Source organism: Cnephaeus nilssonii (genome assembly GCF_951640355.1).
Source record: "Cnephaeus nilssonii genome assembly, chromosome: 3".
Classification (NCBI taxonomy): Eukaryota; Metazoa; Chordata; class Mammalia; order Chiroptera; family Vespertilionidae; genus Cnephaeus; species Cnephaeus nilssonii.
The window spans coordinates 32,107,394-32,122,301 of record NC_137074.1 but is presented as its reverse complement, the minus strand read 5'-3'; the positions used below and the strand labels follow the sequence as shown (position 1 = coordinate 32,122,301).

Here is a 14,908-nt window from a genome sequence, read left to right as displayed (position 1 = left end):
TCCCTTTAAACACGTGTTCTACCATGAACTCTCAGAGGAAGTCTTTTCAAAAGAAACAGGAGAGGGGAACCTCTAAAATGTGTTAAATAAGTCATGAGGGTAAATAGTAGGGAAAATTACTGGTATCCCAAGGTCTATGAAAGACCCTGTTCTAAAATACTAACTACTCCTGAACAAGTCCCTAACAAGATACAAACTTCATTGTTTCATACTAAGACTCTTAAGTTATATTTTTCCACCATGATGACATCTCACTCCCCTGATGCAGATGGCAAAGACTGCACCAAAAACCTACTCTTTCATATAAGAGACTCTTTCATATAAGAGTCTCTGGAGGTAATTGTGGCTTCATGACTCACGGTGGTTGTCTTTTTTATTTTAACATATAAAACACTAAGAAAATGTACCTTTATTTTATGATCTTTTATAAAATAATAGCATTAATGTTTCATTCATAACTGTAATAAAGTAACAACAACAAAAAGCAGAGCCCCACTCTGGTGCCTTTGTGAATGTGGAAAAGCCTCAGAGATCAAGATTTACATTAGCCCCAGTAACCCACCTCCACTCCACTTTGATCCTTTTCATCAAAAAGGTAGCATAACTTCAAAAACCACGTCAACCAGCACATGGTGTTCCCGCAGTTTAGGACACAATCCCAAAGAACTCTTGCACTAATTACAGTGCTATACTATATATAGAAAAATAATGCTGTCTGAACAATATCTAAACAGTAGATCTAAAACAAAAACTAGGAAGCAGAATAACAGCCTAGAGGATGATTCTGGTAGCTCTTAAGAGACCTAGTTGGGGCAGGAGACTGCTGAGCAAGTCTTAGGTCTGCACAGGGAAGCAACGATTTAGAAACTTTCCCATCCAAAGCAGCGACTCCGAGGAGCTACCATCTGAGAAAGGGCATGCTGGCACACAACCCTGAGCCCACAGTAAAGGAATACTCACTGGACGTGTGCTTACTGAAGAACACCAACCTCCGCTTTTCACTGAAAGTGCTTCAAAAGCTACTGTGTCACATACCTGCACAACCACCAAGAATACAATAATCAAAATCATATATTTTCTCAATGTTTTCCATTTATATGCCAAAATCTGAAAATAGATAAAAATTCTTTTTTGTGGTATACAATTTAATGTCACTTCCTCTTGTGCAGCATTTTCTTCGAAGACATAAAAGGCTGTTAATGTTCTTCAAACTCACCAAGTTACTCAATAACCACAAGAGTAACCGAAAGCAGTGTGGGAGGCGCAGCTGGTAGGGTTAGACCTTAATCTTCGCCTTGTGACCAAGCTTTACTAAAAGGATCAACATGGGCAAGCCCCAAATTTCCCAGAGGAAAATAAACTTTATTTCCTGAAGCTGAAGATACCTCTAACCTGAGAGGGCAGGAAACTTGTAATACATTCCTTCAAAATTGTATGTGAGCAGACAGCAAGAGTTACCTAGTTATTATCTAGGGCAGATTACTGTTACTCTGAATCTCAGTTTTCTGATCTAGAAAAATAGGAATCACATCATTCCCCTTCCAGGTTGACATGAAGGTTCATAAGGTCATGTGTGGAACTTAAGCTCTAGTGCCCAGAAAAGCAAAGGCTGGCAATTGTTGGTAAATACCGTGACCTCCTCACTGCTCGTCTCCCCAGGTCCCACCTCCCACCTACACTGGACACCTATACTTCATCACTAACCTACTGACCACAGAATCATGGGGAAACACGAGAGTTGCAATAGCACCTAGCTCCATTAGAGATGGGCCAAATAACTAAGGAAAGCCACTAAGTAACAGTTGTGGGCTAACAGTCACTTTATCAGATAAACACATGTAACTTCACATGAAGCTTCTGACCCCCCATTTCCAAATCAGCTAGAATGATCTTGGCAATTCTTCATGAATCTTTTGTAAATATTTAATATCAGGGGTACAAAGCAACTCTATGGACCACACATCATACCTCTTCATTATTATCACCAGGAACAAAGGTAATGCCAAATATTAGATTCCATAACTCTAAAGGGACATATTCTACCCCTTACTCCTTCAGGGGAAAAAAGGAACGAAAAGAACAATGTTGCAGAGGAATAAAGTGGGAAGTCAATGTGCTAATACTAGTATAAACATGGCATGCCCAATTCTATCACTGCAATAAACTCTTTGACTTTAGTACAAAAATCTCTTCTGACCATCTGGAGTTACTCTAGGCATAAGGCCAAAACTTTGTAATTCCTTTTCAAAGTAAATGACAGATCAGTAACTGCCACGTTGCTAATGCACAGCCAAAGGGAGCACCTCGTATCCTATTCAATGCTCCCTGGAGTTTGATACATGTAGTAAAAGCAAAGTGCTTCCAAATAAATCTGCCCATTTATCAATACTCAAACTGAATAGAGATCATGTCACTTCTGAACAAGGCAGTATTTTTTCAGGTGTGATCCTATTACCCTATTTCACAGATAGGAAGTAGGACCTTCTGTCAAGTTTCACTAAAAGGAGCCATATCTAAACTAGAATGAAGCATATATGTGATTCCATGTTTATTGCAACCTTACACATTTAGGTTGCAATAAACATGGAATCACATAATATACAGGGCAAAAGAGGTGATCTATGAAGTTGGAGAAGATTTCTTTCTAAACCCCACTGACCAGCAGAATCACCTTCTTCATCCAATAAACCAAGAGAACCTACTATGTACCAGCTACATACAGTGATGGTGAATGAAAATCAAAGTTTTCAACAGCTCTGCCAAAAATGTAAATCTGAAAAGTTCAAAGACAATTTCATGTAATATGCCACTGATAATAAGAGCAACTTGAAAGCTCAGAGGCTTAAATTTGATAATCTTCCCCTCAGCATACTGAGTAGAAAAATATAAGCCAGCACTGGCTGTAGACTTCTTGCAAATATTTTTTGGTCCAGATTTCAAAGACATGAAAGCTATCTCTGAAGGCACACTTTCCACTATCTTATCTTTTCTAGTAAAACACTTTAAAACGGAACAATCTGAAATTTTATCTGGTAGCAGACAAAATTTACAAAGATGAGTTGTAAGGAATTTTACAGACGAGTAAAAAGAAGCTAACCACTGATTGCAAAATTTAACTGAAGATAGATTACAAATTTAAAAAATATAAAATAGGCAAGAATGGGTTTCTCCTTCTGATGAACAAACTCTTCCTTGAAGATAAATTAACAGATTCAGAATAAGAGAGCTGGAAGTCATTAGAGATCATCTGACCGATTTACCCCAGCTCACCTCTTAGATAAGCTATTTTGTTTGTTTGCCTTCAAAGCATCCCATAATCATTACAGAAATGGAACCCTTGTGTTCTACTCTGAGAACAGGGAAGAGATGGGCAATCTTATCAGGCATCATCTGCGGAGAATTCAGAGCCTGGTAAGAAAATGAGAGCAGAAACCTTAGAGTAGATTCCACGGCACAGGAATGCATAAGGGAGGAATCTTTGTCCTTAGTCTTTAGGAATGGAAGACAAAGAGAACTGAATGCTGACAGAATTGCCTTTCCCAAAGGGTTTAACAGGCTCTAGTGGAAATTCCAAGGCAAGTATCACCATCAAAGGAAAGTGCTGGGAAGAATGGAGTAGGAGGAGAGGGCACCAACAACTGTAAAATTCTGAGGAAGGAAGACATACAAGGAAAAGTGGACTTTCTGGAGATGTTTTGGGGTGAAGGGGGTGGTCTGGTAAATGGCCAAAAAAAATAGATTGCAAGAAAAGGCCAAGAATGCTATGTAATTTTAAGGAACTATGGAACAGTTGAAGAAAAATGGGGAAATATATAAAAATCAAGACTTGTTTTGTAAATATTTAACAAGTTACAAAAGGAGCAAAATATACAAGGAAGGAATAGCAATGGATAATTCAAAAGAAATCTTAACAAACATGATTTTGTGGCAGTAGCTCATAGCAATTCCACCTCTTTCAAGGAGTCACCGATAGCTAATGTTTTAAAGAGGAACACTATTTTCTGACTCCACCTAAATACACTTCATTTTTTTCATTCATTCTTTTATCATTGTGACCTCTGTTCATTATTTACTTAAGGTTATATTTTCTTTCAGTGATCCAGGGGCTTCAGGAAATAATAGAAGTCAAAATGAGAGAAGGATGAATGCATAAATGAACAATTAGGCAGAGTCAGAAAAGTAGTTAGAAATACTATATATAAAATCAACTCTGCTCAAATTGCAAAATGCCCATCACAATGCTTAAAGAATCATCAAATAGCCCTAACCGGTTTGGCTCAGTGGATAGAGTGTCGGCCTGCGGACTCAAGGGTCCCAGGTTCGATTCCAGCCAAGGGCATGTACCTTGGTTGCGGGCACATACCCAGTAGGGAGTGTGCAGGAGGCAGCTGATCGATGTTTCTCTCTCATCGATGTTTCTAACTCTCTATCCTTCTCCCTTCCTTTCTGTAAAAAATCAATAAAATATATATATATTTTTAAAAAGAATTGTCAAATAGTGGTCAACAGAAAAATTCCATTTTTAGGAAGGAGTAAAGTAGATGATTGGGGTTCTAGAGACAAGTAACAGGCATAGGAGTGGGGCTGGGAGAGAAGAAGACAACTTGCCAACCTCAGGAAAAAAAAAAGAATATATGTAAGGAAGGTGGAGGAGGAAGCAAGTGGGGATTGATGCTTCATGGTATTGCCATCCTTCACCACATGCATAAGAAACTTTTAAGGAAGTAAAACTGCACAAACTTAACTTCAGTACCAGTATGATCGTCTCATGCACCACCTTCCTCAGTATCCCTAAACATTCTGATAAGTAAAATAAATTATGATTTTTGGTAAGTGTGCCCCAGTAATCTGGTTCATGCATCATGCATAAGTTTGTGGAACCAAATGGTTAATATTGGAAAAAAAGATCTGAGACTTCATGGGTTCCTTGCTCTGACTTAGTAAAGATTGTGTAACTTGTACAAACATAACCATTTCCTGCCCACTGAACAAAGCAATTAATGGACTGGGCAAACTGAGATGATTTAAGGGAAGACATCAGCCTGACCATGTCTCACTGCCGTTCATTTTAAAGAAACAGACAAGAAAGTATAGATTATTGTTACTTTGTTGAACAGCAGTCATTCTTCCTTTACATAACTTTGGAAAAAGAATTTGCTTCAAATGGCTCTAAGAAAATATATCTAAAATCAATACCTTCAATTCATTACTAAAAAGTAACATGTAGGCTCTGCCATTTTGGAAGGAAAAATAAAAAATGATAAAATTTTATGAGTTTAGTAGAAGTATCCAACATTAATATAAAATACGTATCAAAGAAAAAAGGAAGGAGAAAAGGAAAGAGGAAGAAAGCAACCTTGGCTCCCAGTGACATCCCAGGGCTGGTTCCAAGACCTCACGAGGTCCAGGGACACTGCCCTAGCTTCCTGTCCAAAGAATCCAACATTACTTAAGCTAGTTTGAGAAGGTCTCTGTTATTTGCAAGGCAAATAATTCTTCACTATTACTGAACACCAAAAATCTTTTGAATCTTCACGTTTTCAGGTATCTCAATTATTTTAAATCAAAATTTTCAAACACTTCCAAGAATCAGAATTAGAACATAACTTTAAAATTAAAATCAAACAAGTTTTCTCCTGGTTCAAACACGTGGTATCTCAATGTCAAAACATTATGCCTTGCTCCTTCATTAAGTAATTTATTAATTAAGTCAACGACTTAATTAAGTAAAAAACTTACTGAGCACATAGTTTGCCAGGCACTGTATAAAAAGAGAAAAGGAAAGACATGGTCCCTGTGTTAGAGGAATTTCTATATTAGTGGAAGAGACATAGAACAATTATCAATCCCCCTGTTCCTTTCCTTGCTACATCTTTATAGTCAGAATCAACACATACTACTTCTGATTAAGCTTAGGCTCCCTAAGCATTAGGTAATGAATGGTTCATATAGCGCACTGGTTCCCACAATCTTCTACATTTAAAGGGGAAATAAAAAGTGTGGAGTATACCACTAGGGTTTTCTCTCATCAGAGTGAGTAATCAGCCTCATGACCGAGAAACACAGGAAAAAGTCTGAGTATGAGCCAAATTCATAAATGTGTCTTGCCCAGCTGGTGTGGCTCACTGGTTGACCTTCGACCCAGGAATCAAGAGGTCACGGTTCAAGTCCCAGTCAGGGCACATGCCCGGGTTGCTGGCTCAATCGCTAGTGGGGGCATACAAGAGGCAGCCAATCGATGATGTTTCTCTCTTATCAACATTTCTATCTCTCTATCCTCTCCCTTCCTCTCTCTCTAAAAATCAATAAAAGCATATTAAAAATATAAAAAATGTGCCTTATCCTCGGCCTGTCCTTCACCATTCTCTTGTGAAAACCATCTACAACTGTGATCACACCACTACCACCACTCACCCCAGAGCAATGGGACTGACTGACATCTAAAAGAAGAATCTGTTATTTCAAATTAAAATCCACCATCTTTCATTACCTGTACTTATTCAGAGGTTCACTACAAGACTGAGTCCTGAAAATACTGAGAGAGAACATTACAGAGTGCCAACTGGTTCAATATGAAGGTTCACTGTTCGCTATGAGAGTCTTCTCTTCATGATGGAAACACTTTCTGTAAAAAACAGGTATTTCATAAGCATCAGTCAATTAAGGATCAAAGCCTCTTACAGCTAATAGAAAGTGACTACCTGGCTAAATCTTCACGTTCTTGCAAATCCAAATCTGTATTCCCTAAAACTGAAACATTTAGGTCAAAAGATACCCACTTGGTTTGAAACATTTCAAAGTGAAGGCTCTCACCAACCAAATCACTCAAAAGAGCAGCACTAGGAATAAGTGACACACAAGCCCTCTCTCTATTTGTCTACAAGTGTCAATTCAGTGGACTATAGATAAACATCCTTGTACGCAATCACCCAGTCAGCATCCTGGAAAAAAAATATCATTATGCTAAAGGTTAAGAAAGTTTACATAGGCTCTCAGGTGTAATGGTGTCAATGATTACTTTTCCATGGCAAAACATGAATTGCGTTAGGCCTTAGAAAAATAAATAATGATGCCTAACTTGTATCTTTGATCTGATTTCTTGCCAAATTTAAATACACCAGATATATTTCAAGTAAATAGGTTAGACCCGTGGTCGGCAAACTGCGGCTCCCGAGCCACATGCGGGCTCTTTGGCCCCTTGAGTGTGGCTCTTCCACAAAATACCACGGCCTGGGCGAGTCTATTTTGAAGAAATGGCATTAGAAGAAGTTTAAGTTTAAAAAATTTGGCTCTCAAAAGCAATTTCAATCGTTGTACTGTTGATATTTGGCTCTGTTGACTAATGGGTTAGACAATCTATAACAGAATTTCAGCTAGGTTAATAATCCATACAACCGTTACAAATCTAAATTTCCAATCAAGAAAATAATTTTGTCAAATCAAAACATTTGACTCCCAAACACTCTAAACATGAAGTAAAATTTTTCAAAGCCTTTTAACTCTGTTTTTATACATAAGTTACAAACTTCCCACGCAATGGGGTGCAAACAGTGTCAGGAGTCCTTGAGGAGGACTAATCTCAAAGGTGTCAAAAAAAAACACACAAAAAAAAAAAACCCACTGGGATGCTTACTATGGAAAAGGCTACTAGAAAGCCCCATTTCTTTTTAAAATGAAAAGGTAAATTTGGATTTTAAAAATGTCCTCCCAGATGTGTACTATGCCATGTACACATACATGATTTGTAAAATACACTAAGTGTATTTTACAAAACATATATTCATAATACTATAGGTACTGCAACAGTCAAGAATCTCATGCTTTGCTTCTTTTTGTAAGTACTATAGTGACAAATAAATGAGGAAAATAAACATTATGAATTATGTTCATATTAATGACAACCAGAAGCAAAATGTCAGGAAAAAATGGTCACCACTTAAGGTAAACTGCTAACCATTTTAGGAATTAAGACAAAAAGAAAAGACTGTGTTCATAAAAAACTCCCTTGGTTTACTCTTCTTCCCTATGAAGCTGTTAGAAACTCCTTTCCAATATATCATTTCAAGAAGAGAAACCTCGATCAACCAAAAGACTTGTATGCATGCATATAAGCCTAACCAATGGACACAGACACCAGGGGGGTGAGGGCATGAGTGGGGTGGTGGGGAGGGGGCAATGGGGTGATAAGGACACATATGTAATACCTTAATCAATAAAGAAAAACATTTTTTAAAAAAGAAGAAGAGAAACCTCTACATGTTTAGTCAATGCAAAATGAATACAATGACCTGATGTTATGGTACTAACACCATATGTTTCTGTTGGATGTCAACTACAGGTCCATTAAAATAGGATGATTTCGTCTTTTACCTCCGCTGAACATAAAGACTGAAACATCTGCTTCTTTTAGTTCTGGCTGTTCCTATGATTCCCAGCAAGTCCCTTCAACTTAAGATCTGATGGGTACTGAGTGTTTTTAGAAGAATGAATTATATGCCAACTGAAAATCTGTAATAGAACATCCCAATAAATCAAATCTCAAAATAGCAATAAAAATCTTTGCTTTGCTCTAGCTGGTTTGGCCTGCAGACTTTAGAGTCCCAACTTAGATTCCAAACAAGGGCACATGCCCAGGTTGCAGGCTTAATCCCCAGTGGGGGGCATGCAGAAGGCAGCCAATCAATGATTCTCTCTCATCATTGATGTTTCTATCTCTCCCTCTCCCCTCCTCTCTGAAATCAATAAAGATATATAAAAATAAATAAAATAAAAGCTATTGAGCAAAATATGTTACTTTAAAAAAAATAAATCTTTGCCTTATTAGAAAATGTAGAGATAAGATACAGGAGGGATACCAAACTCCTTAAAAAAAAAAAAAACATTTTTAAAAAGATCTCATTCTTAAACAAAGGACACAAAAGTAGTGGAATCCAAGTGTGAGATTAGGGAATGTAACTCTGAAAGGTACTGATGACGGTATATAAGAACAAGCTCACATATTTTCTCTGTAACATTAACGAATACCAACTTTTTTCTTGTTACTGAAACCACAAAGTAATTGATTGGCCTAATGAATAAGGCGACTTTTCAACATGAATGTTGCTTTTGAAAAGCAAATTTATCTTCTGAGACAAAACTGTGACAAAGCCTTCCTTCAAGCATATTTCCAGCCAAAGGTGGGCCATGTGAGAAACCTGGGCAGTTTGCAAATGTGGTAAAAAGTCCAGAACTGAGCCAGTTCTGACAATATTCAGACAGGTTTTCTACACATCCAATTTACATATAAGTCCATTCATGATTTCAGTGTGGATAAGGGCCAAATGTCTCTATAACTGTGATTAAGAACATCAAGTATTTTTAAATGACACTGGTTTTATTCCATCCAGCCCAAGAACCAACCTCTGTGCAGCACTGTATGATTCTTTTTTTCCCTCCCTGCAAGTTAGAAAATTAAATTTTCTTCATTTCCAGCCAGGGGCCACTCATACAAGTCTAATGGGTGTAGACAGCATTTCCTGCCTACTGCAAGAAAATAATAGGATTGTCATTATTAACATGGCCCAAGGCATGCACTGAGGTGGGGCACTGAAGAAATTGACCTTTCATTTTCATCAGTAAGACTGCACTGACTGCCGGCTTTTTGTTTTGTTTTGTTTTTTTAAAAGGTGAATGTTATTTTTTTTTCTCTCCAACATTAAGGTCTAACACTGCCTCATTCACTCTCATAGAGCAAGACAGGCTCCAATTCCTATTATCCTTTCCATTCAACTGTGTTTATGTCTGGAACAACCCTGCCAGTAAACAACCAGCTAAAATTCAGTTTTATTTTTCTTCTCTTACTCTTTTGGAATTGGGCTTCTAATTTACAAGAAGTTGGTGAGATCTGGGCACTGCCAAAGCAAACTATTTTAGTCATTGACACCTCTGCAGAACATTCTATGTCATTCTAAAGAAATGAGCATCTGAACAATAAACAGCAAAAGTGGCTACGGATTCCAGAAATACTGCGAGGTCTTAACCTGCAGTGCACTGTTCCCCAGCAGTGCCATCTTTGCGCCATTATAGAGATGAAGAACACCGTCTGAGGTGGTGACCCAGAGATGAAAGGCAGGTCTCTTGGGAGCTCCATGGTTTCACCCACTAATGTCAAGGCCTGATCTCTCTTAAACACAGTTAGAACAACATCCACAAAAAAAAGGGGCAAGGGAATGGGAGGGAGTGACTCTCCTTTATTACAACTTTCCTTTGATCCTAGACTTAGGAGAGGAAGCAGAGTTGTCATATATCTACTTAAAGAGGGACCACCTCTCTTGAGGGGGCAGGGAAGAAGAAAAATATTGGCAGAAGCAGTACTTATTTTCAGACATGCTTTTTGTTTCCCCACAGTGCTTCCTACACATATTCTTTCCTTTTGTGCCCACACTACCTTACATTACTAAGGTAAACAGCTCAATTAAGACTTTAGCGATGAGTCACAAAACTGTCACTTGAACCACGAACACTCAGGGAGTCAGTGGCAAAACAAAACCGATGCTAGTATTCCTATACACTTTTAAAGTAACTGGGAAATAGTTTTAAATAACCATTATCCCATTAAGAAGTATGTCCAACAACTAAATCTGTCTATAGTCAGTGGACAAAAGAATAAGATAGTAGCTTGTTCAAAGCACTTGCCGAGCCCAATAGTCCTAACAACAACTCCTTTCAACAGACAAAGCCACTGAGATTGAAAAACTTAACCAAAGTCAGAGTTAGAAATCTGCCCAGTGGGGTCTCAAATTCAGGTCTCAGTTCCAGAGCCCATGGGCTTAGTCATCCCATTATAAATGATGATTAAGGATTTACCTTCTTACCAAAAATATTAATTCCAAGTTAAGTGAGTAGTTTCCCATGCCATATTTGATAAGCTGCTATTATATAGAGACAAGAACTAAAGAATTCCCAAGAAGAATAGTTTCTCTAAAAATGTTTCCTTTTAATCTTAGAATTCAACTTTCTAGAAAATCATTCTATGCTTTTTAATGAAAAAAATGTTATGAAAGTTATTTATTGGCTAAAATTAAAAGTTACTGAAGATATACAAACACAGGGATCTGTATTTAAAGTGTTTTTTTAAACACTTCATTTTTTTTAAAAGGCTGGCTCTTCATTAATCTGCCAAGCAGAACATCTGATGGCAGAATACAATTGTCCCTCTACTGAACTCACCGATGACTCAGTGGAAACTAGAATTTGGAAAACTTATCCCACGAGAAACAAAATAGGAACAAACTCGCTCACCTTCATGGATGCTACATCCTTTCCAGGCCTGCCCCAGTCTCCTCTATTCACTTCTACAGTCCCTGCCATCACAAAAGCAAGGAAGAAAAACTTGCAAAACTCGAAAGTTAATGGCAGACACTTGGGACCCAAAAGTACCCCAAATGAATTGAAGCTAAGGTAATTAGGTAGAGAAATTTATTTGAATCCTCAATCCTTTCTCTTTTTAGCCAGTCACTATGCCCTGATAGGTTTGAACAAACTCCTGAGAACACTGAAATAATTTAAGAGAATCGGAAAGTGAAACATAAATAGGAAGTAACTCTGTTTCCATGTTTGAATTTAATATAACCAGTAAATGGCAAAAATCTAAAAAGCTACATTTCAAAATTATTCATATTGTCAGAGGTATCATTAAGATGCAATTAATGCTACAGCACAGTAATCACATAGCAGGATTAAAATATCTCAAAATCAAATAAACCTAGAAATAACTACGTTTCTTCATTATAAAGAAATTTAAAGGTCAATTAAGTTATATGTTGTTAATTAAAGCCATCCTGAAACACCAATTGGAAAGAATATATGCACCCCTATGTTCTAAGCAGTGTTATACAATAACCAAGATCTGGAAACAGTCCAAGTGCCCATCAGTAGATGAATGGATAAAAAAGCTGTGGTACATTTATACAATGAAGTACTACTCAGCTATTAAAAAAAAATTAGGAAATCTTACCCTTTGCAAAAAGAAGGATATCTTACCATTTTTGACAGTATAGGTGCACTTAGAGATTATTATGCTAAGTGAAATAAGCCAGTCAGAGAAAGACAAATACCGTATGATCTCATTTATATGTGGAATCTAATGAACAAAACAAACTGACAAAATAGGAGCAGAGACATGGATACATGGAACAGACTGACAGATCTCAGAGGGGAGGAGTGTGGAAGAGATTAGCCAAAGAACATATATACATATATGCATGGCCCATGGACACAGACAACAATGTGGTGAAAGCCAGGAGTTGGGCTGGGGGCGGGGGCTGGGTAAGGGAGGCAAATGGGGGAAATAGGGGCAACTATTGGTCACAGTGTCACCAATTTTTTTAAAAAGTGTTCTCCATTCCTTTTCCCTCCTCCAGTAGCTCTCTTTTTTAAAAAAGATAGCATTTTTAAAATTGAACTTCCTTCCTAAGAAGCTCAAAGCTACTGATTTTATAACATCCTGGAATATAAATATACACACATGGGAGAGTTTGAGTGTCCCTTATCCAAAATTATAAGTAAATCTCCACTTTTAGGCAAAAGTGGTAAAAGGCTATGAAGGGTTACATAGAAGAGGGTCAAAGCAATTTAAAATATAAGCAATTAAAATGCCCAAATCCTAAAATTAAAACATATTCCTTTGTTTATAGATGCTTAAAACTGTTTCCTTTACATCTTAGGGCATAAAATAGATGTTTAAAAATTAAGCCCTGAAAGGGAGATAAGGCAAAGGCCTCTCGGACACGGTCAGCCCGGCACCGAGGAGCACTTTTCGGGGGTGCCGCCCTCTCTTGCGGAGTTTTAGCATTTATAGCCTCTCTCCGAACAGAAGTTTGGAGAAACAAGAGAAGGTGGTTCTAACAGTCCTCGCCATTCCCCAGAGAAGCACGGAGCTCCGTCTGGGCCATGAGAAGCATTTCTGCGAGGCAGCAAAAAAAAAGTTTTTAGGTAATACAGCCTCAGGGCTGCATCTTCATTGGTCTCTTCATCCACACGACCCACACAAACACAAGTAAAGAAAGCAAGTCAGGTCCCACTTCAGAGCCTTGTCCTTAACTCACCTCCAGTGAACTCACTTTCTAAAGATGGAGTCGAGAGCTACATGATTTCTAACAAAGGAAGCATTTAGGGTTGCCAGCTCCCCAGGTTTAGCCTGGGCCATCTGGGAAAGCACAGGGCTCCTCTGAATCCTGAGGTCACCTTTTATTAACCACACGGGCTGTTCTCTGAGCTCACAGAAATAAGGCAGTTCTAGTTGGTTCTGTGCTGCCCATCCCGGGGGCTGCCTTTGGTGCTACCCAAACACCACAAACTGTTAACCTTACAGAAGAGAAAGTGTCAGTATTAGCAATAGGAGGACTTGCTTGTCCAAGTGCAAATTATAAGTACACGATCTTCATATAAATTAACTTCAGTGAAAGGCATTGAGGCGAGGGACACAAGATGGACAAAACTGTTATTACCACTGAATGAAAAGGACTCTCTTTCATAGGTTTTCAAATGTCTGAAAAAAGTAAGACACTACTACCAGTTCTTAACCAAATGCTCTAGATTTTTCTCATTCTCTATATTGAACTTCTTATATATGACTTTCTATGAAGTATACTTTTATTTTCTGGTTTCTCTCACTCCAGAGTTAAATTGCTATTACAGAAAACAATCCAGAAAAACCTCCCTCCTAGGAGATGTCCAGAATATTATTATTATTTCAAAAATAACGTTTAGGTTTCTGGGCAATAGACAGGTTGAATACATGAAAGGCACTCAACTGACACGTAGCATTCAGCTACCTGGAAACACAAAGACACTGTTCCAAGTCCGGAGGAACAAATAATATATATATTTTAATTGGGAACAAGTAAGATTTTTAATGTGAACTGAGAAGCAGTGTGATACAGCTGAAAAGGGTTCTGCAATCAGTCGAGGGTGTCTTTTGAACCTTTTAGAGCTTTTTGAGCATGTCTTCTAATCTCAGTTAACCAACATTTATAGGACACGTGACAGGCACCAGCTTCTGTTGCAGATACTAGAAACACACACAGGAAAAGAGAAGTAACATCTACCTTTCAGAGTCAGTTTAATGACCTGTTTGTGTGTGTGTGTGTGTGTGTGTGAGAGAGAGAGAGAGAGAGAGAGAGAGAGAGAGAGAAAGTGCGAGCGGCTGGCACATGGTAGGTACTCGACAACTGCTGGTCACTACTACATAGTACATCTGACTTGCGGTCAGAGTGTTTGGAAGTTTAGTGCACAAATGACAAGTGTCTTCATTTCTATATAAAACTGCCAAGAGCTGGTTATCATTTTACCCAAAAGAAGATGATTCTAAAATCTTCTGAGAGCCCTTCAATTCTTCCCTAGTTCCTAACTAGAGTCTTTTGGTCTCCTGAGTACTCCTTTCACCTCACTTCCTTCCAACCATTGGGTCAAAAAAAGTTAAAAGGTCAGGTTACTTACAGGACCAATTTCCCAAGCTTGGGTGTCCTGGTCATCTTGCCTGATCATCTCATTCACCTGAAACCTGGGTAAAAATGTCCAGATTCCCCCCAGACATAATAAATAGGAGCCCTCTGTACCCGCCCTGAACACCCTGTAATGCTCCAAGAGATTCTTCTTTTCTCAGGCATCCTCGGACTCCACCTCGAGTAGCTGAGGCCATTCTCCTCAGGTTTCCATGGCATGCTCTTTGACCCTTCTCCAAGGCTTAGTTTGGCACTAAAGACTCTGGCCAATAGTCTAACAGAATCAGCTCTCTCAGCTGGGCACCCAACGTCTCACAGCAAGGCACATTCTGTTTGTTTTTCTTCCCTGTCCCTTAATGTCTCCCTTCTAGGATTTGCCCACAAGAGGATCATTTTAAATTACCACAAGTCTCTGAAAAGTTATC

The 14,908-nt window shown here is 38.3% G+C and overlaps 1 protein-coding gene across 7 annotated transcripts in view; it reads right to left on the bottom strand.

Annotated features, from left to right (window-relative positions):
• The window catches only part of FNDC3B (fibronectin type III domain containing 3B), a 327,683-nt gene that overhangs the window by 301,385 nt on the left and 11,390 nt on the right, over nucleotides 1-14,908 (bottom strand). For 2 of the 7 annotated variants that reach the window (XM_079764597.1, XM_079764598.1), the window contains exon 2: nucleotides 961-1,035. The exons of the other annotated variants lie outside the window; for them this stretch is intronic. The gene's annotated coding sequence lies outside the window, so the exon portion shown is untranslated. The remainder of the gene's footprint in view (nucleotides 1-960; nucleotides 1,036-14,908) is intronic. 7 annotated transcript variants of the gene reach the window in all.